This window comes from Megascapheus bottae, chromosome 17 (assembly GCF_031878675.1).
Source record: "Megascapheus bottae isolate mThoBot1 chromosome 17, mThoBot2.hap1, whole genome shotgun sequence".
Taxonomy (NCBI): domain Eukaryota; kingdom Metazoa; phylum Chordata; class Mammalia; order Rodentia; family Geomyidae; genus Megascapheus; species Megascapheus bottae.
Window position 1 is genome coordinate 41,493,029 of NC_143525.1, and position 27,573 is coordinate 41,520,601.

Below are 27,573 nucleotides of genomic sequence, written 5' to 3' on the forward strand. Positions count from 1 at the left end.
TTTTTTATTTTTTTTTATTTTTATTTTTTTGCCAGTCCTGGGCTTGAGCTCAGGGCCTGAGCACTGTCCTTGGACTTTCTCAAGACTAGAGCTCTACCACTTGAGCCTCAGCACAACTTCTGGCTTTTTTCTATGTATGTGGTACCGAGGAATCGAACCCGGGTCTTCATGCATGCTAGGCAAGCACTTTAACCACTAGGCCAAACTCCCGGCCCAAGCAGAAATATTTCTAACAGAATAGAAGATACATGGAGTACCTCCAGAATGCAGAAAGCCTAGCAATACCATAGAGTCCCTCATTCTTAGTAGGATTCTTCATGCTTGCCTTGCCCACAGAGACAGCAAGCATGGAATCTCTTGTTCTTCTACGTAGCCTGTGATTGTCAGTTGTTGAGGAATCCTGGCTGAGAGACCAAGGGCAAAGTGGGAAGGAGAGTCAGAGAGCCCTGTAGGATTGTGACTTGATTTCACCTGCTACTGGGCCTTGAGGAGTCATATCCTTCTGTCAGGGTTTTTCTGTCTCTTCCTGCTCTGTGAGGACTGAATTTGGATGGGGCCCTCAGGTTGCATTCTGGCCAGAAGGGTTCCTCCCAGGCCTTCTCTTAAGCTGTTCTCTCTACTCCAGCCCTCCTGGGCACTCAGCAGTTTGTTTCACAGGGTGGTGTTAAAGATCAGGGTGTGGAAAGCAGGAAATTAGCAATGACTGCACTGGGTGAGGGTGATGTTTGCAATTTTTAAAAAATACTTAAAAAATTAATGGGTTCTCTGCAGCACAGTCAGCTTTCTTTTGCTGAAGCCAGAAAGAAAAGTCAAGATGGAGAACTTCTCACTATGACACTTTTTATTTTTGGAAAGTTGAGTCATTTAGTGATGATTGAATATCAACAGCCTAGCGGCCCACCTCTTCCCAGACAGCACCTTAAGGTGGTCCCCTCAAGAGAAGAACACGTTTCCTTCCTTTGTGTCTGGGCAGGCCAGATTAGAGTTGGGACTCCTGGGTTTCTTTTACCTTTGCTGGCCAAGATAGGGTGGATTTTAGCTTTGGCCCATTGCTCTAGTTGAAGTTAGAGCAGGCACTCTGGTGACTTCTGCATTAGAGGAAGCCTGTGGGTTGATCTGACCTGGCTTCCAAGAGCTTCTGGGTTATATTGGGATTATGCGAGGACCCCTATGTCCTGAAGGACACTTGAACATGTAGCTAATGGCAGGCCTTGGTACAGTTATGTACGGTTTTGCTAGGAATGCATAGAAAAGCCTCTAAGAGATTCTAAGGTATACCCTAGACAGTTGCTTTCCCTGTTAGTCATTTAGGGAGTAGGGTGGAGGTTAGTGCTGGTGATGGCCTTTCATCTATCCCTACTGGGGTATTTGCTGAACAGAAATATCTATTTCTTCCTCAGGGTCTTAGAGCATTTGGTGGCAGACTTAATCTGATTATTTTTTTCCCCTAGGTTCCAGGACATTAACAACAACTTATAACCAGTCCTGTTGTCTCGTCATTAATAATTATTCCTGGATGGTGTTGGGGTTGGACTGGCTTGTTCAGTCTCTTTTCCTACCTTGACTCTGCCAGGGGCTGGCAAACTCTTTTTCTTTTTTTGTACAGGGGCCAGATAGTAAATATTTTAAGATTCACCAGCAAAGAATCCATATTGAAGCTGTTACATAGGTGCTAAAAACAGAGATTTAAAAAATTACACATAGAGATTTCACTGATGAAATTTGAAGTAAAATAATAATTGTAAACAGTTTTTTTTGTAATACAAGCTTGCTATCAAAAAGAACGGTTAGAGGCTGGGAGTTTGGCCTAGTGGTAGAATACTTGCCTAGCATGCACAAAGACCTGGGTTTGATTCCTTAGTACCACATTCATAGAAAACGCCAGAAGTGGTTCTATGGCTCAAGTGGTAGAATTCTAGTCTTGAGAAAGCCCAAGAACAGTGCTCAGGCCCTGAGTTCAAGTCCTAGGACTGGCCAAAAAAAAAAAGAGTATTATTATAGGAAAAGTAATGTTTTGCTGAATTGAATCTCAGAGGTACTATTTTCTATTACAATTATAGATGTTTATCTATTAAGAAAAAAACAATCCTCAGTTAGAAGTTGGTTGCTCACATGAATAATTCTGGCTACTTGGGAAGCTGAGATTGGGAGGATCACAGTTTGAGGCCAGGTCTGGTAGAAACGTTTTTGAGAACCCTCCTCATCTCATAGTTAGATACAGGGGCCATATACCCATCCTGTCAAGTTACATGGGAGGCTGAGATTGGGAGGATTGAGGTTCCAGGCCAGCCTAGAATGCAAAAAACTTTCCAGGACTCTATGGAAGGAATCTGACCACAACTATGTCCTTCTGTCATCCTAGCAAGAACAGAAAGCCTAAAATAGGTAGATTGTAGTCCAGGTATGTTACTGGGCAGAAAATAAAATCTTGTTTCAAAAATAATCAAGCCAGGTACCGGTGGCTCATGCTGGTAATCCTAGCTACTCAGGAGACTGAGATCTGAGGATCAGGGTTCAAAGCCAGTCTGGGCACAAAGAGTCCTTGAGACTTCTACCTCCAATGAACCCTTAGAAAATTGAAAGTGGTGCTATTGTTCAAGTGGTAGAGCACTAGCCTTGAGCTGAAGAGCTCAGGGACAGAGCTCTGCCCAGAGTGCAAGCCCCATGACCAACCCCCTCTCCCCCAAAAGTCAGTAAAAAAATAGGACTGGAGGTATCACCAATAGTAGCTTACCTCCCCTAGAAAGCATGAAACAGGGTTCAAACCCCAGGATTACAAAAAAAGTATTTATTTTTTTCAGTAAAAATATTTTTTTTTTTTTTGCCAGTCCTGGGCTTGAGCTCAGGGCCTGAGCACTGTCCTTGGACTTTCTCAAGGCTAGAGCTCTACCACTTGAGCCTCAGCACCACTTCCGACTTTTTTCTATGTATGTGGTACCGAGGAATCGAACCCGGGTCTTCATGCATGCTAGGCAAGCACTTTAACCACTAGGCCAAACTCCCGGCCCCTAAAAATATTTTTTATTGTAATTAATAAAAGGGTTACATGATATTTGCCAGATAAAAGGTGCATTAATTCACATATATTGATACCCTTTCACGTGTCTTGTTCCCCATCAAAAAAAGTATTTTTAGGGGCCAGGAGCTTGGCCTAGTGATAGAGTACTTGCCCAGCATGCACAAAGACCAACGTTCGATTCCTCCGTTCTGCATACATAGAAAAGGCTGGAAAGGGAATGCTGTGGCTCAAGTGGTGGAACTCTAGCTTTGCGAAAGCCCAAGGATGTTGCTTAGACCCTGAGTTGAAGCCCAGGACTGGCCTATATATATATATATATATATATATATATATATATATATATTCAGTTTATGGGTTATATAATACTAGACAGCATTCCAGATATGACTCACCATTAACACAGTAGCACAGCCTAGGAATCTTGGCTTTGGGATGCTAAGCCTAGAATATAAAATAGCCCAAAATTTCTTGCTGTGCCTTGTTTGAGCATCTAAAAGGAGATGTTTGGATGCTATCATAAGGGAAATTGTTTTTGTTTATTAAGTAGCAGTAGGAGGAGGGGTCTAGAATGAAGAAGTTAATCACAATCACAATCTGTACCTTGGAAGATCCTACATTCTGGTTGGAGAGATGCAGTAGGATTCCAGATATTGTTGAGTGCTATTGTTGAGCTGAATAAAGGGATATATATATAGGATGGAAGAGCTGTTTGAGGACACCCCTCTAAGCCCTTGCAGTGGTTTTTATGTGTCCCCCAAAAGTTCCAGCCTGAGAAATTAAATTCCAAATTCAAATGTTAATGACTTTTAGAGGTGAGGCCTTTGGAAGGAATTAGGATTGGATGAGGCCCTGAGGTCAGGCCCTATGATAGCAGTAGTGGCTGAGCAGGAGGTAGATGCAAAGCCTGAGCAGGGTCATTTGGTCATGTGATATTCTCTGCCATGTTGTAATACACCAGGAGGCTCTTAGCAGCTAAAGAACAAATGACACTATGCTCTTAGATTCCCCAGCTTTCATATCCTTGAGCCAAATAAACTACACTTTATACATTCCTGGACCTCAGGTACTTTGCCATAGCAACAGGAAGCAGATGAAGAGGTGCTGTGTGGATAGAGATCAGAGTTCAGGGACGAAACTTCCTTCCACATCCCCAAAGCTTTGTGTGAAGCAAGCAGATGAGTGCTTTTAGGCAGGAAGAAGTTTTGAAAATGGGAGCTAATGGGAACTGAGTGGCTGTGATGGGCAGGATATGACTGGGAAGGAAGAAGAATTGAAACCTTGAAGTTTCTGTTTTGAAGATCTTGTGATGGGACATGGTGGGAAGGCTTGGAGCCAGAGAGCATTGTACTATGATTAATGTTGAAGAACACTGAAGCTGCTGGGTAAAGTTAACTCCAGAAGGCAAGGATGGAAATGGCTTTATGGAGTATTAGAACAGTGTTGAAAATACAGACTGAAAAATGTAGATTCTGTGGTCAGTGTGTATTTATGATTGTCTTTGGATCACACATGACTCAGGAAGTTTTTGGTGGCAAATGACACATTTTTAGAGGTGCTCAAGGAAGAAAGGGGTAACAATATTGGCCTGTGCAACTATTAAGTTCAAGGACTTTCCTGGCTTTGTCAAGGCTGGGTCCAGAAGCTAGCTAATGATGTCATCATGTGTCTCTGTATTCCTCATCTTTCCTCCTCTCTCTGTGTTGGCCTCTTTCCCTTCTGTTGCCCATAAATGGTGTCTAGGAATTGGAGAAGATGACCATCAGGGTTCTGGATTTGCCTGCCGGCTTGGCTACTAAAATGGGAATGGTTCTGCTTTCTTTCTGTATTTGCATATCACTTCCCTGGATCGCTTACTGATTGGTTCTGCTGACATCACATACCTAGTTCTTGGACCTGTCTCCATTGAGAGCCTTCTGAGAACTATATTGTTTCCCCCATGACACGAGTGCAGAGCAGATAGACCAATGTGTGTCTAATGTCTGCCTTTTTTTGGTCTCCATGTTTCCATCTTCCATTCTCATCTGGGGTCTTGCCATTGGAGAGGCCTAGTGGTAGAGTGCTAGCCTTCAGAAAGCCCCTGAGTTGAAGCCCTAGGACTAGCAAAAAAAAAAAAAAATTATGATTGTATTGATTGCAAGGAACAGGTATGATGGCTCAAACCTTTAATCCTAGCTACTCTGAAGGCTAAGATCTAAGGCTCTAGGTTCAAAGCCAGCCCAGGCAGGAAAGTCTGTGAAACTCACCTTTCTTATTAGACTACCAAAACAGCCAGGAATAGTGCCGTGCCTCACTCAAGTGATGGATGGAGTATTAGCCTTGAGGAAAATGAAGCACAAGGATAATGTCCAGGCCCTAAGTTTTAGCCCCAGGACACACACACACACACACACACACACACACACACACACACACACACACACACACACACAGAATACAGTTATGAAGGCAGGTGTGGTGCCTCCCATCTATAATACTAGCTACATGTATAATGGAGATCAGGAGAATTGTGGTTTGAGGTTAACTTAGGCAAAATGTAATCAAAACCACATTCAACAAATAAACTGGGCACAGTAGTACACACCTGTTATTCCAGTTATGTAGGAACTATATGTAGGAACATCTCAGTCTGGGCCAGCTCAGGCAAAAACAAAAAACGAACAAAAAGCCCCCCCAAATTTGACACCCTATCTGAAAAATGAATTAAATAAAAAGATGGTAGGGGGGAGGTTTGCTCAAATGATAGAGCCTAGCCGAAGTCCTGAGTTCAAATTCCAGTACCATTCCCTGTCCTCCAACCACAAAGAAACCAACATACATAAATAAAATCACATGTGGGGTACTGATGATCCCTTGTTGAGAACTCATGATTCTTTTGCTCCAAGGCCCGGATTACCTTTCTTCCCGTACTTCTTCCCCACAAAGCAATAAGGCTGATTTGAGAAGCAGTGGGTCAAGGTTTCTAGCTTTGGTCTGCCTTTTGCTTTGTGACTGGCTGGATACATCACTTAAACTGTACTAACACTCAGTTTCCTGATAGTCTCATCATCCAATTACTGGGGGAATGGCTCAAATTATCTCCTAAGCATTTGGGAAAATGTAGTGTGCTATGTAGATGATAGTACTGTTTTTTTTTTTTTTTTTCCTTTTTAAAGGGAGAATTACGGGGACAAGAAAAAGTTAAGGGTGTGTATGTATTTTGGTGGCCATGAGGCTTGAACTCAGAGCCTGGGTGCTGTCCTTGAGCTCTTTTGCTCAAGGTTAGTGCTATACTACTTTGAGCCACAGTGCCCCTTCTGGTTTTCTGGTGATTAATTGGTGATAAGACTTTCCTACCTGTGTTGGCTTTGAACTGTGATTCACAGATCTCAGCCTCCTGAGTAGCTAGGATGGCGTGAGCCATCAGGGCCCTGCTAAGGTTATATTTTAATTTGGACCTTATTCCCTACATACATTAGATCTCCTTTCTTTGTATCTCTCTTTTCAGAGCAGCCATGTTTCTTCATTTTTATCTTTTTGATATTTATGACCTTCAGCAGAAGTCCTTAGTTGGAGTTGATCTGGGAGAGCCAGCTCAAGACAAGTTGTGTTTTGTCTTCAGCAAAGCACAGTTCTCTTAGCAATTATTTCAGACTCATAGACATTATTTTAGGTTTATAGGGAAGAAAGGACAACATGTTCTGATTAGATTTAAGCTACACTCAAGGAAGAGGAAAACACAACTTAATGTGTTACTATGTAATGCCTTGGTTCCTGGTTCCATAATTAGGCCTGTGGTTCAGCAGAGTGCACCATCTCAATACACAGATGGTTTTTAATGTAAAATTTTTTTTCAAATGTTAATTTCCAGTGACTGATGTTCTCTGCCTAAATCAGTTTCCATTGTTTGTATTTGATAAGAACTGTATTTGAACTGCTCTTTTATAAGCTAGAGTCTTTTGTAATGGGATTTAACTTAGTGGTTTTACAGATGTATGAAAATGTTAAGCTGTGTATTGTACTTGAGAGTTTGAGAATTCTTAGTTGCAGCTAATTTAAGAAGAAGGGGAAAAAATTAAAACAGGTGATTAGCAGGTGCTTTTGGTTTTGAATGCTTTTGCTTTGGGGTTTTGTGTTTGCTTGTTTGTGTACAAATTTGTGTGGCTCTTTTGGGTCAGCCAGCAGATAGGTCAGCATCATACCTCCACCCATCATTCAGGGGAACCTTTCTCCGTCCTTAGGGCTGGTTTTTCCTGTCTTAAGAGTATTGGGCCTACCTCTTTCTCTAGTGATTCTGACCTTCCTGAGAAAACAAAGCCAGCCTGGCCCCATTTCTTTTCCAGGACAGCCTTATTCACAAGCACAAAGACACTCTTCCCTCCCTAAGCAGCAAACCATGGCTGCTGCTGCTCCTACCTTCTGTTTAAAGTTCTGAATTTCTGTTCTTCCCACTGACAGCTTCTGAATGGCTTGAAGCTCCAGAACCCCAAGGTCCTAGGAAATAGGGTGTGCCACCTATGGCACACAGGAAGCCTGTGGCAAACTGTAAGAAGGGATTGGTGAAGGATTCTGAAGTTCAGCCACCCACATTCTACATGGACAAGCAGAGGCCTCCAGATCTTCTCCACTATGTGTCAGAGTTGGCGCCTCTCAGGGTGCTGGATTGTGCCTGTTCAGCTCCATCCCTGTGCTTGGAGGGCAAGGACGCAGGCCCAGGCCGCTTACTTATTAATGATGACGACAGTGGGAACTATGCCACAGGCCTTTGTGACCACATCCTGTTCACTGAAAGGTGAAATCACGACCTGCCCAACTTGATTTTTCAGTGGAGGGGCTTTTGTTGTCCGCCTTTCTCCAGTTAGAGGACTGAGCTTTCTTTCAGAGATTGTATCAGTAAACAGGAAGGGCATGTATACTCAAGGGAGAAAGTCTTGCTGTTCAGATTAATAAATTCATCTTTTTTGGGTGTGGTAAAGGTGCTTTGCCAAGTCCCTTGACTGAGTCTTTGGTGCCTCACCTTTGACCTCAGTGGGCTTAATTGTTAGTACAGTTAGAGTTCCTACATGTCGATCTCCCTTCTGGGGTCAGCAGGTCACACTGTCCTTGCTATTTCCCTGCATGGTGTTCAGTGAGTACTTCATGGGACTGTCTTTTGGGGGATCTCCACTGGTGGGCTTGGCTTCAGTAGGTTCTAGGTTGCAGACCTTGGCATTATTTTTATCTGTGAAAGCTTAGAGACTAACGTGGGCAAGAAAAGGGAAAAACAGAACTTAATGAGGTTTGTTTTTCTGTCTGGATAGCATTTGTTTGCTGTGGAATCAGAAAGATTCCATCAGGCATGTGTCTCCAGGCCAGGTTCTGGGCTGCAGTTGGCTTTTATGAAGATGGCAGGGGTGTTTTGGCTGCAGTGTTGGCCAGGACCTGCATCAACTGCAGTCTGCTGAGGTGAGACTGGAACCAGTTGGTGGAGGAATGTTTTTCCTCCTTGAACAAAGGCACCAAATGGGCCAGTGTTAACCCTGGGAAGTGGTCACTTCAACACAAGGGTCTTTGGAGGATTAAGATTGGAGAAGAAGGATATAAAAGTGAGGTATTTGGAAGGGGAATGTGGGACAGTGCATCCCTATCATCCCAGCTTGGAGCTGACCTTGGAGACTCATTGAATCAAAGCTTTCATTGCATGCATAAGTGGCCAAAAGAGGTAAAGGGCGAAAAATTCTGTGTATACTGAAGTACCAGGCCTAATGACACAAGTAAAGGCACAAGTAAAGGAACTATGGCATTCAGAGCATCACTTTCAGTTGTATAGAACTTAAAGTGGATGAACTAAAATATAAACATGTTCTCAAAGAATGGAGGAAAAATAAAAGAGCATCCTTTAGGGTGATCCTAGTACTTTTCTGGAGGGCACTTGTGTCCATTCACAAAGCCCCTTAGGGACCAGGGTTCCAAGCAGCCCGACCATCTCAACAGCCATGACTTTCACTTTTTCCTGGCGGGCAGGTTTTCCATCCCTACCTGAACCCATTAGAGTCACTGCTTGAGAGTGAGGGCATAGGAAAACAACTGGGAAGCACCCATTAAAGTGATCTCAGTCCTTCAACTGTGGCACATTGTGTTCTGATTCTGTGGATATTTTAATCTTAATATGAATCCAGCTTCAAGGGAGATAGAGGATAGGCCAGGAGTTACATTTTAGGGTTCTTGAAGTCAGAAAAAGACAAGGGTGTCAAATCTAGTTCCCAGCCTTGGGAATTCTGGGCAAGAATATGCCCAGTTGAACCTTGTTTCTTTTACCTGTACAGTGGGCTCTCTGAGGCCCTAGGGAAAGGTTACAGTGGTATTAGAATTGTGTGGTAGGTACCCAGCCAACCTATCTGCTGTCCATGCTGTGTGGTCACCATTCTGTGGTCACCATGCTGTGACATCATCTCCCCCCCCCCCCCCCCCCGCAGAGCCCCAGGCCCTGCTGCCTGTCCTAGAATGTCTCTGTTGTTGAGCTAATACTTCTAATAAGGTGGGCCTCTCAGCTTTTGTTTGCAGTGAGTTTAATTCTTTTTTTTTTTTGCCAGTCCTGGGCTTGAGCTCAGGGCCTGAGCGCTGTCCTTGGATTTTCTCAAGGCTAGCACTCTACCACTTGAGCCTCAGCACCATTTCCGGCTTTTGTCTATGTATGTGGTACCAAGGAATCGAACCCGGGTCTTCGTGCATGCTAGGCAAGCACTTTAACCACTAGGCCAAACTCCCGGCCCCAGTGAGTTTAATTCTTAATTCCCTATGACTTCTCTCCTAGCACATTGCCTTAGCTGTGAAGCCCACAGTCTGATGTCACTGGACACCTTTGATTTGGGGGTATTCTGGGAAACTCTTTACCCTATCACTTAGAAAGCTCCCCCATGATGTCCCTGTGTTCAGCACCAGAAAAGTGCTGTAGGTACTTTTCTAGAAAGCTTTTTGTCTTTGAGCATGGTGAGAAAGTAGATGCTTGAAGCAAATGAGGAGGTGCTGGAGATTGGACTTTTACTCTGTTTGGAGTGGTTTCAGGAGCACTGTCCCTATGTCTCTAGCCCCTTGGAGGAGCCTTGTCTTCCATGAATGAGGTTTATGGCTTAGGGAAAGAAGCAGGCATGCCATTGTCGGTGTACACTGCTGTTTGTGTATGGGTGGAATTGATGCCCTGCCTTGCTTTATGAAGGATTGTGGATACACTGAGTGAAACCATTTTTTCTTCTATAATTTTGCATCTTCCTCCCCTCAGCATCTCTAGTTTTGGGGACAAGTACTCAACTCTTTAGGGGTTCTTGCCTACTGTGTTTGGGCTCTGCTGGGGAGACTAGGGCTGAGTAGAAAGTGACTTGGAGATTTGTGGGGGATGAATACCTGGATCCCGGCTTCATTTTCCAGCTGCAGAGCTGAGGTCCCCCGTATCCTCAATGCAGTCCTTGCATACATCCCTCCCCACAATAGGATCCTAATTAGTTTGATCTGGTATCATTGAGGTGTGTATGATTTCTGGATGTTAGTATAAACCTATAAAGAGAAAGTAACTAGCACCAACTCTTCTGTGGCTTCTTAGTTCTAGTAAATATTTTTAAAAAATAACTTATGGCTTTCAACCAAGACATTTTTTTTTTTTAGAAAATGAGAAAAGTGAATCTTAACATTTTGTTTGATATTAAAAGTTAATTTATGACAGAACTAGAGGCCAAGACAAGTGTCATCTCATTTCTCTATTTGGCCATGTAATTGACCCTTCCCACCTCTCCCAGCATAACACTCATTTTTGCAGAGGCTAATGACAGGGTTTGGAGGGGCCGAACGGTTGTGTGGGGGGGGGGGCAGGGGCTGGCAGTGCACACAGTACAGGATACACAGATCTCTGTGAAGTGTCTTATTCTGATGTTTCTGTCTTGTCCATACAATTTTCTATTGGTGCTTGCCTCTGCAGCACAGAAAATCAGAGAAGACTGGCATTCCCCTTACATGGGGCTGGTCTGCCCCATGTAAGATGACATACAAATTCATAAATTGTTCCCTTTTTAAAAAAAGTTTTCTAAGATTGTAACAAATGGGATATAGACTCAGTGTACAGGGGAATTCTAGACATTTGCTTCCTACTGCTGTTCAGCAAGATCTTGGGTGAGCCCAGTGAGGGGTGTGTTGTGAATTGTCAATGTGCTTTCTGAACCCCCGATTCAGAGTTTATTATATGATTATTTTTGGAACTTGGAGTAGAATCCAGGTCTTAGAGCATGCTAGGCATATGCTGTACCCCTGAGCTGTTTCCCTGTCTGGGTCTCAAATTCAAACAAATCTTAACATAAAATCTCTCTTGCAGGTAATTTTGTGCCTGTATGGGTCCACCTTTATGCGGAATAATGAAAAAATTCCATTTTCTTACAAATTATCCCTGTTGAGATTTAGAAAATAGACAAAATCGATCTTTCTTGGACTAGTCAGAATTTATCTTGGGCATCCGGAAGGGAAATACTTCGTCCACACATACTCCTGACTTTTCCTTTGAAAATGAGCAAGCCTTTCTTTACCTGTACCTAGGCTGGAATTATTAGATGGTCCACACAAACCTTCTGGATCCCCATGGAGTTGGGTTGTCTCTGAACAAAATGAGACTGACTTTCATTCCCAGGAAGGAAGAGGGGACACCCAACTACAGTGTGCTGAAACAGAACTAGTCACAAACATTTAAATTATATGTACATTTTCATTTGCATTTTGCTCTATAATTGTGTTGGGTATGCTTTGCTTGTGTTTTGGAGAGACATCAGGCTTCATCCCCAGTGGTATTCTTGAGATGAATCCCCAACTCTACATCTACCCAAATAGAGAAGTTGAAGTCACCTGTCTGTATCATGGGGCCCACTGAGGCAATTAATGTCTGACCCAATTCTGTTGACTTGCTAAGTGGATGCTGTAATGATCCACTGACCGTTGCAACAGCATTTCCGGAGAATTTTATTTTATAGTTCTGAAGTTTAAGTCCATAAATCTTTTGAACTGGAGGTTTTGAGTTAGAAAGTCATGTGGTTCTAGGAAAAAACAAGTTGAAGTTTGTTTTTCATGCTGACTCTCCATCCCTTACCCTGCCCTTTCCTCTTTACATGCCACACTGATTGATAGTTTAGCTTGACAAAAGTTGGTATTGAAGTGTTTGTCTTCAGGTAATAACACGCACAGGATATCTGTACTAAATAAAAGCCTGTAGTGTTCAACCTAAGTATATGAATTGTAATTGTAACATTTCTGTTTTAAAATGGAAGCTATTGGAGCTAGAACCATTCTATATTGGTGGTAGGCATGTGAGATGATATAGCCATGGTAGAAACATGCTCCTAGAAGTACTGTTGCGACCCAGCAGTGCTACCAGGGATACATACACAGCTGTGAAGACAGGAACTTAGGAGAGATACATGTACACTGATGTTCACGGAAGTGTTATTCATAATACCCAGAAGGAGAGCCACCTAGATGCCCATCAGCAAATGAATCATGGCTGAAAAGAAAGGTGGTAATTGCATATAATGGAATATTGTTCAATCATAAGAGAGAAATTTTGACACATGCGACAACACAGGTAAATTTTTAAAAAATTGTTCTTTTTTGAGATAGTGCCTCACTAGGTAGCCCAGGTTAACTTGGAACTCAACATCCTCCTGCTTCAACTTTCTGAATGCTAGGATCCAGCTATGTACAACTATTCCTGGCTGTGACAGATGTGTCTTGAAAACAGTATTTTAAGTGAAATCAACCAGCTCCCTCCACCCCCCCCCAAAAAAGAGTAATATTATATGAATCCTCTTACACGAGGTTTCTAGAGAAGTCAAATCCATAGAGACAGAAGGATAGTAGTTTAATGTGATGGGGTTTTTTTTTTTGACATAGTCAAAGCATAATAAATGATAGCAAACCCTAGGTAGGTGGGTGTCCTTGTCTTTCTTAAGCCAGGTGGATGAGAAACTAGCCTTTGGACATATTGCAAATATGAAGCATGAGCCTGGCTGCTCTGTCAAAGAGGAGGCAGCTAGCTGGACTGTAAGACTCCTGCCTAGGTAGATTTTTGCAGGGGGCAGAAGCAGCTCCCACCTGAAATTTTTTCTTGGTTGTTTTATGTGATAATTATTGTGTTCTATTTTAAGCCACCACTCTGCATTTGCAAATGGTCTAGAATTCTGCTTTGTTAACTCTCTTCACGAGCCACAGTAAAAGGATACAAAGACTTGAGTAGATGATGCTGAGCCAAAGGCTGGGTTGGCAGGGCTGGGGGATGCAGTCTCTTCTGTGCAGCAGGAGACCTGATTTCCTTTGGGTGAAGGCTGCAAAAAGAGTAGGCTTAAAAGAAAAGAAAATACATCTTTCCCCATGCTCTGGAAACACGCTTGGCTCCAACACAGCAGGTGGCCAACGAACTCAATCTGGGGAAGGCATCAGCGCTTTTAGTGCAATCAAAGTTAAGTGCAGAAATTTAATTAAACGGCATCAAGGATGGCAGAAACTTTGTAAAGCTGCACTGCATTGTCAAATTCAACAATTATTTCAAGGAACACAATCCACAGATGGCGGCTAATTGATAAATTAAGGCTCTGCTTTACTAACAGGCGTGCATTTCAGCCTGATTTCCACCCATACAATCATTGTCACCTCCAGGAAGCTCCTCCTGCCCACTTCTGCCCTTTCACCTTTAGGGAAGATGCTGCACACCACGGAAGCTCAGCATTGATCTTCAGTGGTAGAGGTGAAACACGTCCCCTCCTTGTCCTGTGAGCCGAGAGCCCCAATTAGAGATAGAGCCTTGTCCTAAAAACAGAACAATAGGCTATCTTTGGTCTCTTTATGTCCTTTCTGTTCTGCAACCCGGATATGCTATTCAGACCTGCTTAGGCTATTTATTCTTTTTTTTAAAAAAAACTTTTTAGCATGGTTGACTTTTGTCCTCTGTGGTACAGGATTTTTTTTTTTATTGCCCCAAACAAAACTCTCAATTTATTCTGTCTTAAAAAAAAACAAAAGCCCCCACAAGCCTCTGTTTTTCAGACCTTTTGACACTTCCTGTTAGTAGTCAATACCCAAGTAACCTACTTTTATTTCATAAGAAAATACTTGTGTCTTCAAACAACCAGTCATGTTTAGAGAAATGTATCCTGATGTCCTGAACTTCATTTTGCTGATAGGAAAAAAAAATTAAGACCCACTCGTTCTGTAGCATTGAGTCTGGGATGAGGAGGCGTGTGGCCCATGAGCAGTTGCATTCATACATGCCACCAAGTGAGATTAGCACCTGCTAGCACCCTTTCAAATGCAGAGGACCCCATGGGGATGTGTAGGAACAGAAGCTACACTGATACCAACGTGGATGGATGCATAATATGCCATAAGGGCTCTGGAGGACAGCGGGTGTCATGAGAGCCCTTTTGGCATGAAGTTAGGGCAGGAGGGTAGAAGGACCTCAGTTGGAGGGAATGGCGTGCCAGATACTCACGGTACTAGCGGAATCAGGAGATGGGTGTAGGAGGAAGGACACGGTGGGGGAGAAACTGGTTATGGCCAAACATAGTGTTGTTGAAGATTAGCTCCCTTGCATTAAGCACTTACTACATTCCTGATTGTGTTATAGAACTTTATATAGCTTACCCTGTCATATTCATTATTTTATTTATGTATAGATGTCGTCATAATTCTCCCCACTCCAGTGATAGGGATTAAACCCAGAGACTCATGCTAGGCTAATGCTTTACTACTACGCCACACTCCCTGTTGCATCTCAGTGTCTTTTATAGCACATATAGGCACATAGAAACTCAGTAATTCCCTCCCTCCCTCTCTCACTCCCTTCCTCCCTCCCTCCCTCTCTCCCTTCCTGTTATTGGACTTGAACTCTGATCTAAGATGTTGTCCTGACCTTTTTTGCTCAAGGCTAGTGCTCTACCACTAGCCTCCATAGTTCTGCTCCAGGTTTTCAGGTGGTTAATTGAAGATAAGAGTCTCTTGGACTTTTCCTTCCTGGACTGGCTTTGAACTACTATCCTCAGAGCTCTGCCTCCTGAGCAGCTAGAATTACGGTATGTTCTACCGGTGCCTGGCTAGTAAATGTTTGTTGAATGAATAAATGAACCCTTCCAGTGGAGGATAATAGAATATCTTGATATTTCACTTGAGGAAACTGAGACAGACAGAATGTTTTTGTTCAGGTCTGTGGTCTCTGGTAGTTTCGAGTTTCAGTGTTGGAGTCTATTTGTCCTTAGCCTGGGCTCTTCTCCACTCTTTACCCCTCCCTACAAGATGCATCACCTGGTGTCAGAGACTGTAATTAATACCTCTGACCATTCCTACCCGCAGTTGGTGTTTTCATCTCTTAGAAGAGAGAAGAAACTAGAAACCCCTAACTTTTATTTCTCCACATGCAACAGTTAGTGGTAGAATGGGCCAAATTTAAAACAGATCCTTTGACCAGGCAGTAGTCCAGGGTCCAAGACTTAACTGTGCAGCCTTGGCCTTGTCTTTGCTGGTTCTTACTTTGCTCTAGAATGGGAACACAAAGGTAGAGATTGGGGAGCAAAGGAACAGATTATATTTGCTTATTTGTTTATTTCTAAGAAATAATTGGGGGGTTCTGTAGTATACATCTTACTAATTGCCATTCCCACCCCCCCCTTCTGCAGTTGTGTGGGTAAGCTTTTGAAATTCTGTGTAGTTTATGGAGGCGAGGATTCGATGCCCAGGATGCCAGATGATGTCGTTGGATGGCTGTTGGCTGTTTATTTGCTAGTCTGTCGTTAGCAAACACTGTTCTTGAGTTGGGAGGCCCAGCAGTGTTTGATCCCCCTCCTCCTTCATATCTAAATATATCTAACCAGTCAATCAATCTTGGCAGCCATCAGGGCTGTGGCTGTCAGATTGAGTTTGCTTTGGATCCTCTGAACTATTGGCTTGTTTTCCCAGCTCCAAAGTGTATTCAAACAATGCTACCCGAATCTGACTTGCAAAGGCACACTCAGGTTAAAGTTGGAGTGTGTAAGATGGCATTTCCTTCTTCTCCATTCTCTCATACAGCAGACAGAGCCATGCAAAGGGAATGGCTTCACACTTGCTGACTGAGATGTGTGGGTGTATTTTTCTGAATTGTCATTAATACAGTTTTTTTTAAAATTTATTTGTATCAGGAGAATAAGTGAGAAACTGGCAGGTGATGGAAAATACTCTAAAGCTGTCTTAGACCAGGTAGAATACAGATAAAGTTGTGTCTTTTCAAGACCTGCCTCTGTTACCTTCCTGCTCTGTCTGGGGACTTAGAAAGACTTGGGTCTCAGACAGTGCTGCTTCCATGGGTTGGAACACACTATACATCTTTTCTTATGCTGCCCCTGGTGTCTCCTGTCACCTAGGAACAGGCCTGGCTCCTTGGCCTTCCCTAGAGGCTTGTTAAGGGACCTGTGGAAAGACATAGGAGACTTAAGTACCTAAAGGTCCCTGTTGATCTCCAGGGAGAGATTGTATGAATACACATCAGAAGTATGTGTCCCCAGATGCTCATCTGCAGAGAAGTTCTGTTCCAAGAGAGGGTGGGGATGTTGCCGAAGCTGAATGTACCACACTAGCTCCTACAGTTACTTCTGATGGACTGTCCTCTTCCCACAATGCTGTGGTCTGGAAAGCTGGTGGCAGCTAGTATAGGCAGCAAGCTCTCTTCTAGTGACATGTGGCCAGAGTGGGTTTCAGAGGGTTCCTGGGGCTTGAGTGTGCTCAGAGGAAGGCAGGTTAAAGGCAGTTCATGAGGTGGAACACCAGGAATATGGAAAAATAGAGGATAGACCTTGTCTTGAAGCAGCTCCTGGAATACAGAGGATGAATTCATGCCAGTGAATAAACTAGAGTAGAAAAGTATTTTACAAATTATAGATCTGGCTATCCCCTTTTCATGGTGTCTATAAAGGGGTATTATTCTCCCCCCACACCCTCTTTGCCCTTGGGCCTTGAACTCTGGGCCTGTGTGCTCTCCCTGAGCTCTTCAGCTAGCTCAAGGCTACCACCCTGCCCCTGAGCCTGGGCATTGTCCCTGAGCCCTTCAGCTCAAAGCTTCCACTCTACCCCTGGAGCCACAGCACCATTTCTGGTTTTTTAGTGATTAATTAGAGATAAGAGTCTCACAGACTTTAGTGCCTGGGCTAGCTTTGAACCGTGATCTTCAGATCTCAGCCTTCCGAGTAGCTAGAATTACAGATGTGAGCCACTGAGCCCTGCCTATACTTTTTATATTTTTTGGTGCTGGCCCTGGGGCTTGAACTCAGGGCCTGGGTATGGTCCCTGAGCTGCTTTTGCTCAAAGCTAGCACTCTACCACTACTAGAGCCATAGCTCTACTTTTGGCTTTTTTGGTAGTTTAGCAGAGATAAGAGTTTCATAGACTTCCCTACCTAGGCTGGTTTAGAACCTCAACCCTCAGATTCTACTCTCCTGAGTAGCTAGGATTACAGGTGTGAGCCTTAAGCATAAACATTTTTCTTTTTGAAATAAGGTTGCTATATAACCTAGCCTGGCCTTGAATTTTTATTCTTCTTGTCCTTGGCTTCTGACTTCTGGTATTATGGCATGTACCACCATGCCTGGCTATAAACATTTTTTTCTGTAGCAATTCTAAGATTTTGTTTCTCTTCCTTTTATGAAGATGTCATGGAACTTTCCAGACTACAAGACCTGTCTTGGAATTGTTGTTCTGATGAGAATATGTATTTTGTTTAAAAAGTCTCAACTCTGGGCTGGGGAGTGACTAAAGTTAGAGGGCCAGGTGAGCAAGCAAAGTGGAAGCCTTGAATTTCCATGGGATTGGGAGGTGGGGAGTTGCAGGGTGGGGGCATTTTCTTACCTAGGCTTTGAAGGATGAATAGGAGCTTACTAGAGAGATAAGGACAGCAGAAAAATTCCAGAAGGAAGGATCCGCATGTGGAAAAGAGCTGGAATATGAAACTGCCTGGTGAAACTGGCCTTTCCATCCTCCTCAGTCTGTGAGGGCAGAAAGTTATTTTATACTGTGGAATTTTCTCTATTAGGGATGTCCAAGCCTGGTTGCATCTTATTCACTTAAAAGTGAACAATGCTGGAAGCGCTGGCTGAAGTAGTCCTCATGTCTGCTTTGCCCTGGTAGCATGGCGACATCACAGTTGTCTCTGCAGTGATCCACACCATACCACCCTCTTGGCTATCCCAGAATCACAGCAGGTATCAATGGGCACTTGCTGTGCTGTTCCACTACTCACTGTCTGTGGGGAAGTAGAGAAGAATCGGACTGTAGTTTCTGAGTAAAGTAGAGAAAGATCTTGACTTCTAACCCTGTGTGTCCCCTGGGAACAAAGAGCTAGGAAAGATCATCTTCTGTGTGGATGGAGCTCTCTGTGGTGATGTTCTGTGGGTCCTGGCACTTTCTCACCTACTCTTGTTTGTTTATTTATGGGCCTTTTATAGGGCTTAAATTAGGGTCTGGGTGCTGTCTCCTAGCTCTTTTTGTTGTTGTTGTTCAAGCACTAGAGCATTTGAGACACAGTTCCATTTTGGGTGGTTAATTGGAATCTTATAGACTTTCCTGTTTGGGCTGACTTTGATCCTCAGATGTAGCTAGGATTACAAGAGTCCAGCTTTTGTTCTTGGTTTTGCATGGAAAGAAGATGGTGCTGTGTTCTGATTCGAGTCTAGGCAGTGGAGAACTTGTTAGGAAGGGAAGAGACCCACCATCTGTGTCTGGCCAAGGGTCATAGGAGTCATATCTAATGTCTATTACTGTTCCTGCAGGAAAGGGCTGCCATCCTGTTTTGCAAGTAGAGAAATAGAGGCATAGACAGGTTGCCTCATTTTCCCCAAGGCCACACAGAATGCTGGTATATGGATTCACACTTTCAAGCCTTGACATATTGTGTCCCTGCTCAGTGAAGGAGGACAGGGGACAAGGCAGAGGAGAAAAGAGCCAGTGTTACCCCTTGTTCCCTTCCTTAACAAGAATAGAAGACCGAATAAAGGGCCTAGTAATAAAGTATCATTAACCAGGCTGGTAAATCAATAGACTAATTAAAAATCAAACACCTTAAAACACTGTTGCTAGGTTAATTGTAAACGAACATGGAAACGTTAAAACTTGCTCAGCCCCTGGGTTTGAATTATTAACTGAGTGAGTTAATTTCAAGCCATCATTTGGGTAGCTGTGAAAGCCAAGGTTAGCAGAAGGGGAATTTGGGTGCCTTTTCTTGCTTAGGCCTGCCTTGGCACTAGGGTCTTGTTATCTGAGCTACTGTGTGTATTTTTTATTCACAATATCTTAAACACTAGGTACAACCTCACAAATTTAGATAGACTATGGAAAAGAACAGTTTGAGTCAGTAAAAGGTCAGAGTACATATGTCTTTCCTGATGGAAGACGTGCTACCCTGTAATATTGTATCTTAATGTCTGGTGGGAGAAAGGAGCCTTTTAAAAATCCTTTTGACTGGGCTGGGAGTTTGGCCTGTGGTTAGAGTGCTTGCCTAGCATGCACAGAGATCCAGGTTTGATTCCTTGGAACCACATACATAAAAAAGCAGGAAGTGGTGTGGCTCAAGTGGTAGGGCACGATCCCTGAGGGGAAAAAATAAGCTCAAGGATAGTGCTCAGTGCTCAGGCCCTGAGTTCAATCCCCAGGACTGGCAAAAAAAAAAAAAAAGAAAAGAAAAAGGGAAAAAAAAATCCTTTTGACTTTCACTGTTTGTACCCAGGTTGCTCCCCAATCTGCCATCCATGTGGCTCCCTGATGTACTCTTTTTTTTTTTTCACCCCCAATCCTGGGCTTGGGCTCAGGGCCTGAGCACTGTCCTTGGGTTTTCTCTACCACTTAAGCCACAGCACCACTTCTGGCTTTTTTCCCCCCTATGTATGTGGTACCAAGGAATCAAACCCTAGTCTTTGTGCATGCTAGTCAAGCACTCTACTACTAGGCCAAACTCCCGGCCACTTGATGTACTTTTTTGCCCAAGGAAGCCATAGTCCTGGGGTAGGCATGCTTGGGAATTTGACCTCCCTAGATCCTCAGCGATGTTAACTCCACCAGCTTCTGTTGGGGTTTCAGTAGAGGCCCTGCTTTATCTGCTTTGATGGCTGGATAAAGTTTAGTACCAACTGCATTGAGTTAAGTCATGTGAGCTGCAACACTAAATTGCCTGGGTTCCTGGACCCAGAAGAAGGTTCTAGACCTTTCATGTGGACCAGATGCTCTCTCATTCATATTTCAACTGCTTAGAGCTTTGCAGTGAGATGCAGGGTGCACAGATCTCATGGCAACTGGTGTGAATGACCTCCACAAGTTAAGCAACCCCATAGTGGAGTCACAAAATAGCCCAGCTCTTATTGATAATAGTATTTCACTATGGCATCTTCTCTCCCCACTCCCCCCAAGTACAAAATGGTCTAATTTGATCCCCAGGAGAATCCTGTGAGATCTATTATGTGATTGTACATGACATACCCAGGGTAGGCTCAGTAAATTCTCCAAGTTTTCTTGTTAATTGGTTAAATGGGCTTTAAAAAAGGAACTCTATGTAAATTTCAGTTCCACAAAATAGTCACATTTCAAATGCTCATGACCCAAGTTAATTTAAAAAACAGCATAAAATAGTACTCCTGCCACAAGGCAAATGTTCAATGTTTATTCTGTTCTGACAGCTGTGGTATAACATTATGAGATGGAACTGTGAAGAACAGTGCTTGACTCGAGCTTGGGCATTGACAGAAAGGAGAATCTTGACAGTTTGTGTATTTAGAATATTGATTTCTGCCTTTGACATTGCTACCCCCATGACAACTTGGGGAGAACGTTGAAAAATCATTGGAACTAAGGAAGAATTCTCTTGATCCCATAATTTATCTTTTGGATATTGTCATTAAGGCTTTGGTGCATTTTCTTCCATCTTCTTCTCAAGGCAAAAAAAACAAAACAAAACACAAAACCAGTATACTTTTTTTTTTTTTTTGCCAGTCCTGGGCTTGGGCTCAGAGCCTGAGCACTGTCCTTGGACTTTCTCAAGGCTAGAGCTCTACCACTTGAGCCTCAGCACCACTTCCGGCTTTTTTCTATGTATGTGGTACCAAGGAATCGAACCCGGGTCTTCGTGCATACTAGGCAAGCACTTTACCACTAGGCCAAACTCCTGGCCAAAACCAGTATACTTTTGTATTATGAATCTTTTCCCATGTCATATACCTTTTTGTTTTCATGGTATGGCTCTTATTTATATGGTATGTTGACTTATGATTATACTTTGTGGCTTATAATATGATTTGGTAGTCCACAAAGTATAATCGTTAAGTCATGTATAGTCAAAATCATGTATCTTTGTATCAAACGACTCCTGTAATAGCTCTAACTTCTTCCTTATAGTGTGCCTGACAGGAATTTTGGGTTAAAGACTATGGTGTGTGTGTGTGTGTGTGTGTGTGTGTGTGCATGCATGCATGCATGCATACGTGCGTACATGCATACACGTGTACATGTATGTGTGCTGGTATTGGGACTTGAACTTAGGGCCTTGTGCTCCCACTTGAAGTTTTGGCTGGTCAATGGAGATAGTAGTCTACTGGACTCTTGTGCTCAGGCTGGCTTCAGATCACAGTCCTCAAATCTCAGCATTCTGAGAAGCTAATATTATAGACATGAGCCACCACTGTCTGGCTATCCTATATTTTAAAAGGAAATCATATATACACACACGCATATGTTTGTGTATGTATGTATGTAGTAAATTATATCTTCTGAATCTTTGTGATTATGAAAACAGTCCATAAAATGTCATATATGTATGTGAGTCATTTTGAGCTCCATTTGAGAGCTTGTGTAATCATTAAAAAATATATTTATCTTATATTGCTTCTGTAAAGAAAATGTTCCAAGTTTATAATGTCACCAAAATGTGAGATCAACTTTAGTTAAAAATTCATGAGCCAGAGCCGGGTGTGGTGGCTCACGCCTGTAATCCTAGCTACTCAGGCTGAGATCTGAGGATCAAGGTTCAAAGCCAACCCCGGGCACAAAAGGACCTGAGACTCTTATCTCCAGTTAACCTATAGAAAAGGGAAGTGGGGCTTGGTTCTAGGGTAGGGCTGTAGCCTTGAGGTGAAGAGCTCTGGGACAGCACACAGGCTGAATTCAAGTCCCCCCCCCCCAAAAAAAAATTCATGAGCTAGGAGTTTGGTCTAGTGGTAGAGTGCTTGCCTAACATACACAAAGACTGGGGTTCAATTATTCAGTATCATATATGCAGAAAAAGCTGAAAGTGGTGCTGTGGCTCAAGTGATAGAGCTCTAGCCTTGAGAAAGCCCAATGACAATGCTCAGGCCCTGAGTTCAAGCCCCAGGACTGGAAAAAAAAATCATGAGTGGTCTGCTGCTAGTGGCTCATACCTGTAATCCTGCTATTCAGGAGGCTGAGATCTGAGGATTGTGATCCAAATCAAGCCAACCTGGGCAGGAAAATCCAGGAGATTCTTACCTTCAGTTAACCACCAGAAAGCCAGAAGTGGTGCTGTGGTTCAGAGTGATAGAGCACTAGTCTTGAGCAGAATTGCTCAGGGGCAGCACTTAGGCCCCGAATTCAAGCCCCACAGTCAACAAAAATAGATATTTGGATAGATATTTAGATAGATAGATAGATAGATAGATAGATAGATAGATAGATAGATAGATAGATAGAGCGAAAGAGCGAGCGAGAATTGTGTTGTTGGCCTGGTTACTCAAGCTTGTAGTCTTGGCACTTTGGAGTCTGAGACAGAAGGATCATGAATTCAAGGCCAACTTGGGCTACATAATGGGACTGTGTCTTACAAAACAACATCACCAGCAACGATGAATGAATGTTTATTAAAATGGTGGGTGGTGTATGTAGCATACATTAGGCTCTAGGTAATAGCAGATAGCAGGTTCTAATGATAGAGCCCCTGCCCCTTCCAAAAAAATAAAAAGTTCTGAATGGTAAGATTTACTTTTTTAAAAAATTGGAGCCTTCTGGCTCTACTTGGGCTCAATTGATTTTTTTTTTTTTTCAGCACTGCCTCCTTTTGTTGTGGTTTAACAAATTATCTCTTTAGGGTTTGTTGATCTGCCTACTTACATCTAGCACCCTGACCTACCTGCCTGTGTCTCTTATTTGGTTACCATTTATTCAAGTTTGAGGATGGATATAATTTTCTTCTGAGTCATAACTTTCTCAGGAAATCCCTAATATAGGTGTGGACAGAGGCCAGAGTGGGATGGGTCAGCTGTGTAGTAGACTTAGGAAATGCCACAAAGTATGAAAATTAAAAAGTCTCACCCACAGAGATAATCATGTTCAACATATTGATATTGTTCAGGGGTATATCCTAAAACAAGATGTAGGACCAGGAGCATAGCCTAGTGGTGGAGTGCTTGCCTAGCATGCATGAATCCCTGGGTTTGATTTCTTGGTACCATACATAAAAAAGCTGGAAGTAGCACTGGGCTCAAGTGACAGAGAGCTAGCCTTGAGCAAAACATGTCCAAGTACAGTGCCTAGCCCCGGAGTTCAAGCCTAAGAACTGGCCAAAAAAAAAAAAAATCAAGATGCATTTGTGTTCTATTTATTTCTATTATGTAAAGAGGTAATGGGTACTTTCTGCATAAAAAGAATAAATCACAGGGCTAGGAGTTTGGCCTAGGGTTAGAGTGCTTGCCTAGCATGCACAAAGACCTGGGTTCGATTCCTTGGTACCAAATACATAGAAAAAAGCCAGAAGTGGTACTGAGGATCAAGTGGTAGAGTTTTCACCTTGAGAAAGTCCAAGGACATTGCTCCAGCACTGAGCTCAAGGCCCAGGACTAGCAAATAAAATAAATAAATCACAAAAATAACACCCTAGCACTCCTCTAGAAGAATGAGTAGAGAGGGTTGCTCACCACCCTGGCTCCCCATCCCCACATTGAGCACCCATTTTTCTATTCTGCACCGATAACGCTCAGCTCCAGGAGACAAGTGTGTCTCAAAACATGAGTAGAAGTTACTAAGTTGGAATGAGATCATTTACTGATTATAATACTTACTTGGACTTATAATATTATAATTGATTGTAAAAGTTGGTTGGGCATCAGTTATTAACACTTGCAATCCTAGCTACTCAAGTGGCTGAGATTTTTGCTTAAAGTCAGTCAGGGCAGGGAAAGGCTGAGATATACTTACCTCTATTAACCACCAAAGAGCAGGAAGTGTAGCTATGCCTCAAGTGGTAGAGCACCATCTAGAGCCAAAGCTAAGGGACAGTTCCCAGGCCCTGAGTTTAAGCCCTAGAAATGGTACATACACAAAAAAATGATTGCAAAAATAAATCTAGAATTAGAAAAAGGAAAGGACATTGGGATGTCAAATCCTTGAGTTGGGGACTTGAGTGATCATCTGGTTTCACTTTCTCCTTTTATAGATGAGAAAACTGAGCTGGGGTAACCGTTAGTTAAATGTCTGCCCCAGGTCAACCAGCTAGCAGTTAGAAACAGAACTGAAATAGCAGGTTCTGGGGATTGTATCTTTGTCTGCTTTTCTTCTTTAAGTGAAGATATTGATCTATTTAACAAAACCGGAACAGAGGCTGTACTTTTTGTCTAGTTTCAGTTTCAGAGCAGAATCCACTCCTATCTAGTTTAAGCAGAAAGGAATTTTTTGGAGGGCAGTGAGATGCCTGTGGGAATGGAGAGAAACCTCCAGGCAAGCTTACAGGAATCCTGCTCAGGGCCATGCAGCACATTTGGAACGTCTAAGTAGCCACTGCCTATTTAGTCATCTAGAAGTCACTCAGAATGTGGAAGGTGATGCCACTACTGCTGGGTTCAGAACCCATGCCACCATGCTGTCCGAGTCAGGAAGCCACAACTGCTGCCTCGCCCTACCATGCTCTTTTGACAAAATAGATGCTCTGTGAGGAGTTAGTGTAGACACAGGATATTGCTGCAGAATGACCAGTTGTCTCCCTGGTCACACTGCCGGAGGAAGCAATTAAAGCTCAGAATATATACCACTTCCCCTTTTGAACCAAGTTGTAGGGTGATCTGAAATAGTAGTCCTTAATTTTTCAAATCTTCTATAACAGAAAGCTTGTGGAGAACAGGCTGGAATGAGTGAAAGCACCCATTCCCCTTGTTTGCTCAGCAATGGAGTCCAGAGACCAGATGATAGGAAATATGCTTGAGCTGTATAGTATGGCCACGAAGAGTAGACAGATAAACACAACAGAAGACAGTGAGACAATTGGAAAGGTATGCACAATACGAAAGTCAAGTCAGAGAAGGAAGCTATATGTCATCTTAGAGTATTATATTGTTTTAGAATATGTTACGTGTAGTTGTGTTGTGATTTCACTACCATAGGCAAGTCTGGATATGCAGCAATTTATCATTTAACCTGAGTCCAGGCCAAGCTCTGGCTTGAGGATTGATGGACTCTCACCTAACCCTTGAACTTGTATGCTATTTGCTACAAAAGCTTTTTAGTTTTTTTTTTTAACTTCCTCAGTAATGATTTCCTTACCTTTTTTCTATTTACTGTTGAGGAATCCTGTGTTGCTTTCTCATTGTTGAAAAAGATTCTTTGTTCTACCTCACAAGGAAGCTGTGTAGCATTTATTTTATGCCCAATTGACATTCCATGCTGTTGGGACAATTTTCTTGGTTTCTAGCTTTTTAACACTTCTAGTGGAACTTCTGGGTACATACCTGAAAATTATTTATTCAGACAGGACATGATTGTCATTCCTGGTCATTGCCAGCTTCTTTGTGTGACCACTGAGTGCCTACCTAGTGTTTTATATAATACTGAGTGTAAAAGTGATTGGGTTAATGTATCTCTGCTGAACAGTGAGGTGTATTTATGAACATACAGCCTGATTAAATTGAGAACGGGACAAAGAGAAAAATGGAAGGTCAAGAATTTGAAGGAAGGTTGTGTAAGGTGCAGTGACCAGTCCATTTATATTCCTGACAACAGGTGATTAGCAGCCTTCCCAGGCTTGAGCTGGTCAAGTAGGTCAGCTGTAGGCTATGTGAATCACATTTCACTGGGTGGTAGAGACCAGGGGAGGGTAGAGAGGATGCCTAGGAAAATGAGGATGCAGTTTCATTGCCAAAGGAGTTGGCTTGCTTATATGGATAAAGCCCTAGTAGTAATCAACTTGTATGTAGAAATAATGACAGAATACAGGCTGTGTGCCAGAAGATGTGAACTTGTGAGTAGCCAAGGAGGCCAGCGGTTCATGGGGTGAAGATTGGGGAGATTAAGCTAGGTGGGGCTTCTTGGAATAGTTGAGGATGAAGACATGAAGATAGATGTTGTCATGTGATTAAGAATTCAGTAATGACAGGCACTATATTTAAAACATATCCAGTATGAATAAAGGGTGTGTGTGTGTGTGTGTGTGTGTGTGTGTGTGTGTGTGTGTGTGTGTGTGTGTTACATCAGCATGGTGGAAATTGAGAGTAGTAACTGAAGATGATAAAACTGTGTTCCCTGACCTCCTTGTCCTCCTCTCTCATGTGTGACCCTCAAAGGCCGCTGTTCCCATAGCAGAGACCCATAAGCTCCTTTTACTGATTCCTTTTACACCTGGCTGAGTCAGTCTGCCCTGCCTTTGAACTGGTGTTCACCTGCTTGCATTAGTTAGATGATATGTGGATTCTCTTATCTTGCCCAAAGATTTCTTTTTAGGTGATTGGCTATTGAGCCAGCATGGGATTAGAGTTGCTTCTTTTCCATTTCTCCTTTGGGCCTTTTTGAGAGTATGAGATAGACAAATTACCAGTCTGGAGAAGGGATGAATAAGCCACTTGGTGAGTGAAAGTGATTACTGCCAGTATCTTTGCAGTTTACAAAGCACATTTGCATGTATTCTCATTTGGTCCTCAGTGAAACTAAGCCCACTCCAGAAATGCCCATTTCATGGATGAAGAGACCAAAGCCCAGAATCATGAAGTGTCTTGCAGGTGGCAGAGCTGGGGGCCTTATCCAGCCAGATCTGGATCCAGTTTGTTGCCCTCTGCTCAAAGTCTTAGACTTGATTTTCAGTAGAGATTTATTATTGATAAAGTACAACTAACCAAATGTGTCCTAAAATTGTTTGAGCTTCTTACATCACCCCGCAAACAACTATTGTTTTTTGTACCTACCAGTACTCATAATCCCTTCTTCTCTCAGGGAATCTCTGAAAGTCACAGTCATGTGGGAAAAGAAACAGTATGTGTGACCTTGACCTCTGATTACCCTGTGTTCTGGAATCGGAGAAACTTCTGTGATTTTAGATTGTGCTAAAAGTTTCATTTTGAGGTGTGTTACCAGCTTCTTAACCCTCTGGATAAGCTTTCTGTGTCCAAGCTAAACATTAATATTTTGGAAACAAGTGTTTTAATCTTTTTGAAAACAGGACATCTCACCTTTTCCCACACTCAGTTTCTGCTTTCAAGCACTTACCATCCTGGAGGGAGGGAAGACACAGTTATTCTGGTTGCCATTTTGACCCACAAATCAATCTTCCCTCCCTCCCTCCCTCCCTCCCTCTCTCTCTC

At 42.9% G+C, this 27,573-nt stretch overlaps 1 protein-coding gene across 6 annotated transcripts in view; it reads left to right on the forward strand.

Moving 5' to 3' along the window:
* Msi2 (musashi RNA binding protein 2) overlaps positions 1 to 27,573 on the forward strand; it is a 374,857-nt gene that overhangs the window by 87,041 nt on the left and 260,243 nt on the right. The gene's annotated exons all lie outside the window — the stretch shown is intronic.